The sequence below is a fragment of the Papio anubis genome, chromosome 3, assembly GCF_008728515.1.
Source record: "Papio anubis isolate 15944 chromosome 3, Panubis1.0, whole genome shotgun sequence".
Classification (NCBI taxonomy): Eukaryota; Metazoa; Chordata; class Mammalia; order Primates; family Cercopithecidae; genus Papio; species Papio anubis.
The window spans coordinates 48464350-48469677 of NC_044978.1; positions in this window are offsets into that span (position 1 = coordinate 48464350).

Here is a 5328-nt window from a genome sequence, read left to right on the forward strand (position 1 = left end):
ATAATGGTTGAACTAGTTTACAATCCCACCAACAGTGTAAAAGTGTTCCTATTTCTCATCATCCTCTCCAGCACCTGTTGTTTCCTGACTTTTTAATGATTGCCATTCTAACTGGTGTGAGATGGTATCTCATTGTGGTTTTGATTTGCATTTCTCTGATGGCCAGTGATGATGAGCATTTTTTCATGTGTCTGTTGGCTGTATGAATGTCTTCTTTTGAGAAATGTCTGTTCATATCCTTTGCCCACTTTTTGATGCAGTTGTTTGTTTTTTTTCTTGTAAATTTGTTTGAGTTCTTTGTAGGTTCTGGATATTAGCCCTTTGTCAGATGAGTAGATTGCAAAAATTTTCTCCCATTCTGTAGGTTTCCTGTTCACTCTGATGGTAGTTTCTTTTGCTGTGCAGAAGCTCTTTAGTTTAATTAGATCCCATTTGTCAATTTTGGCTTTTGTTGCCGTTGCTTTTGGTGTTTTAGACATGAAGTCCTTGCCTATGCCTATGTCCTGAATGGTATTACCTAGGTTTTCTTTTAGGGTTTTTATGGTATTAGGTCTAACATTTAAGTCTCTAATCCATCTTGAATTAATTTTCATATAAAGAGTAAGGAAAGGATCCAGTTTCAGCTTTCTATTTATGGCTAGCCAATATTCCCAGCACCATTTATTAAATAGGGAATCCTTTCCCCATTTCTTGTTTTTCTCAGGTTTGTCAAAGATCAGATGGCTGTAGATGTGTGGCATTATTTCTGAGGACTCTGTTCTGTTCCATTGGTCTATATCTCTGTTTTGGTACCAGTACCATGCTGTTTTGGTTACTGTAGCCTTGTAGTATAGTTTGAAGTCAGGTAGCGTGATGCCTCCAGCTTTGTTCTTTTGACTTAGAATTGTCTTGGCAATGCGAGCTCTTTTTTGGTTCCATATGAACTTTAAAGCAGTTTTTTCCAATTCTGTGAAGAAACTCATTGGTAGCTTGATGGGGATGGCATTGAATCTATAAATCACCTTGGGCAGTATGGCCATTTTCACAATATTGATTCTTCCTATCCATGAGCATGGTATGTTCTTCCATTTGTTTGTGTCCTCTTTTATTTCACTGAGCAGTGGTTTGTAGTTCTCCTTGAAGAGGTCCTTTACATCCCTTGTGAGTTGGATTCCTAGGTATTTTATTCTCTTTGACGCAATTGTGAATGGAAGTTCATTCATGATTTGGCTCTCTGTTTGTCTGTTATGGTGTATAAGAATGCTTGTGATTTTTGCACATTAATTTTGTATCCTGAGACTTTGCTGAAGTTGCTTATCAGCTTAAGGAGATTTTGGGCTAAGACAATGGGGTTTTCTAAATATACAATCATGTCATCTGCAAAGAGGGACAATTTGACTTCTTCTTTTCCTAACTGAATACCCTTGATTTCTTTCTCTTGCCTGATTGCCCTAGCCAGAACTTCCAACACTATGTTGAATAGGAGTGGTGAGAGAGGCCATCCCTGTCTTGTGCCAGTTTTCAAAGGGAATTTTTCCAGTTTTTGCCCATTCAGTATGATATTGGCTGTGGGTTTGTCATAAATAGCTCTGATTATTTTGAGGTACGTTCCATCAATACCGAATTTATTGAGAGTTTTTAGCATGAAGGGCTGTTGAATTTTATCAAAGGCCCTTTCTGCATCTATTGAGATAATCATGTGGTTTTTGTCTTTGGTTCTGTTTATATGCTGGATTACATGTATTGATTTGCGTATGTTGAACCAGACTTGCATCCCAGGGATGAAGCCCACTTGATCATGGTGGATAAGCTTTTTGATGTGCTGCTGGATCTGGTTTGCCAGTATTTTATTGAGGATTTTTGCATTGATGTTCATCAGGGATATTGGTCTAAAATTCTCTTTTTTTGTTGTGTCTCTGCCAGGCTTTGGTATCAGGATGATGTTGGCTTCATAAAATGAGTTAGGGAGGATTCCCTCTTTTTCTATTGATTGGAATAGTTTCAGAAGGAATGGTACCAGCTCCTCCTTGTACCTCTGGTAGAATTCAGCTGTGAATCCATCTGGTCCTGGACTTTTTTTGGTTGGTAGGCTATTAATTATTGCCTCAATTTCAGAGCCTGCTATTGGTCTATTCAGGGATTCAGCTTCTTCCTGGTTTAGTCTTGGGAGAGTGTAAGTGTCCAGGAAATTATCCATTTCTTCTAGATTTTCTAGTTTATTTGCATAGAGGTGTTTATAGTATTCTCTGATGGTAGTTTGTATTTCTGTGGGATCAGTGGTGATATCCCCTTTATCATTTTTTATTGCGTCTATTTGATTCTTCTCCCTTTTCTTCTTTATTAGTCTTGCTAACGGTCTATCAATTTTGTTGATCTTTTCAAAAAACCAGCTCCTGGATTCATTGATTTTTTGGAGGGTTTTTTGTGTCTCTATCTCCTTCAGTTCTGCTCTGATCTTAGTTATTTCTTGCCTTCTGCTAGCTTTTGAATGTGTTTGCTCTTGCTTCTCTAGTTCTTTTAATTGTGATGTTAGAGTGTCAATTTTAGATCTTTCCAGCTTTCTCTTGTGGGCATTTAGTGCTATAAATTTCCCTCTACACACTGCTTTAAATGTGTCCCAGAGATTCTGATATGTTGTATCTTTGTTCTCATTGGTTTCAAAGAACATCTTTATGTCTGCCTTCATTTCATTATGGACCCAGTAGTCATTCAGTAGCAGGTTATTCAGTTTCCATGTAGTTGAGCAGTTTTGATTGAGTTTCTTAGTCCTGAGTTCTAGTTTGATTGCACTGTGGTCTGAGAGACAGTTTGTTATAATTTCTGTTCTTGTACATTTGCTGAGGAGTGCTTTACTTCCAATTATGTGGTCAATTTTGGAATAAGTGTGATGTGGTGCTGAGAAGAATGTATATTCTGTTGATTTGGGGTGGAGAGTTCTGTAGATGTCTATTAATGAGTTCAGTTCCTGGATATCCTTGTTAACTTTCTGTCTCGTTGATTTGTCTAATGTTGACAGTGGGGTGTTGAAGTCTCCTATTATTATTGTATGGGAGTCTAAGTCTCTTTGTAAGTCTCTAAGGACTTGCTTTATGAATCTGGGTGCTCCTGTATTGGGTGCATATATATTTAGGATAGTTAGCTCTTCCTGTTGAATTGATCCCTTTACCATTATGTAATGGCCTTCTTTGTCTCTTTTGATCTTTGATGGTTTAAAGTCTGTTTTATCAGAGACTAGTATTGCAACCCCGTTTTTTTTTGTTTGTTTGTTTTCCATTTGCTTGGTAGATCTTCCTCCATCCCTTTATTTTGAGCCTATGTATGTCTCTGCATGTGAGGTGGGTCTCCTGAATACAGCACACTGATAGGTCTTGACTCTTTATCCAGTTTGCCAGTCTGTGTCTTTTAATTGGAGCATTTAGTCCATTTACATTTAAGGTTAAGATTGTTATGTGTGAACTTGATCCTGCCATTATGATATTAACTGGTTATTTTGCTCGTGAGTTGATGCAGTTTCTTCCTAGCCTAAATGGTCTTTACATTTTGGCATGTTTTTGCAATGGCTGGTACTGGTTGTTCCTTTCCATGTTGAGTGCTTCCTTCAGGGTCTCTTGTAAGGCAGGCCTGGTGGTGACAAAATCTCTAAGCATTTGCTTATCTGTAAAGGATTTTATTTCTCCTTCACTTATGAAACTTAGTTTGTCTGGATATGAAATTCTGGGTTTAAAATTCCTTTCTTTAAGAATGTTGAATATTGGCCCCCACTCTCTTCTGGCTTGGAGAGTTTCTGCCGAGAGATCTGCTGTTAGTCTGATGGGCTTCCCTTTGTGGGTAACCCGACCTTTCTCTCTGGCTGCCCTTAAGATTTTTTCCTTCATTTCAACTTTGGTGAATCTGGCAATTATGTGTCTTGGAGTTGCTCTTCTCGAGGAGTATCTTTGTGGCGTTCTCTGTATTTCCTGAATTTGAATGTTGACCTGCCCTACTAGGTTGGGGAAGTTCTCCTGGATGATATCCTGAAGAGTGTTTTCCAACTTGGTTCCATTTTCCCCCTCACTTTCAGGCACCCCAATCAGACGTAGATTTGGTCTTTTTACATAATCCCATACTTCTTGCAGGCTTTGTTCATTTCTTTTTCTTCTTTTTTCTTTTGGTTTCTCTTCTCGCTTCATTTCATTCATTTGATCCTCAATCGCTGATACTCTTTCTTCCAGTTGATCGAGTCGGTTACTGAAGCTTGTGCATTTGTCACGTATTTCTCGTGTCATGGTTTTCATCTCTTTCATTTCGTTTATGACCTTCTCTGCATTAATTAGTCTAGCCGTCAATTCTTCCACTTTTTTTTCAAGATTTTTAGTTTCTTTGCGCTGGGTACGTAATTCCTCCTTTAGCTCTGAGAAGTTTGATGGACTGAAGCCTTCTTCTCTCATCTCGTCAAAGTCATTCTCCGTCCAGCTTTGATCCGTTGCTGGCGATGAGCTGCGCTCCTTTGCCGGGGGAGATGCGCTCTTGTTTTTTGAATTTCCAGCTTTTCTGCCCTGCTTTTTCCCCATCTTTGTGGTTTTATCTGCCTCTGGTCTTTGATGATGGTGATGTACTGATGGGGTTTTGGTGTAGGTGTCCTTCCTGTTTGATAGTTTTCCTTCTAACAGTCAGGACCCTCAGCTGTAGGTCTGTTGGAGATTGCTTGAGGTCCACTCCAGACCCTGTTTGCCTGGGTATCAGCAGCAGAGGCTGCAGAAGATAGAATATTTCTGAACAGCGAGTGTACCTGTCTGATTCTTGCTTTGGAAGCTTCCTCTCAGGGGTGTACTCCACCCTGTGAGGTGTGGGGTGTCAGACTGCCCCTAGTGGGGGATGTCTCCCAGTTAGGCTACTCAGGGGTCAGGGACCCACTTGAGCAGGCAGTCTGTCCGTTCTCAGATCTCAGCCTCCGTGTTGGGAGATCCACTGCTCTCTTCAAAGCTGTCAGACAGAGTCGTTTGCGTCTGCAGAGGTTTCTGCTGCTTTGTTGTTGTTGTTGTTGTTGTTGTGTAGCTGTGCCCTGTCCCCAGAGGTGGAGTCTACAGAGACAGGCAGGTTTCCTTGAGCTGCTGTGAGCTCCACCCAGTTGGAGCTTCCCAGCAGCTTTGTTTACCTACTTAAGCCTCAGCAATGGCGGGCGCCCCTCCCCCAGCCTCGCTGCTGCCTTGCCGGTAGATCACAGACTGCTGTGCTAGCAATGAGGGAGGCTCCGTGGGCGTGGGACCCTCCCGGCCAGGTGTGGGATATGATCTCCTGGTGTGCCTGTTTGCTTAAAGCGCAATATTGGGGTGGGAGTTACCCGATTTTCCAGGTGTTGTGTGTCTCAGT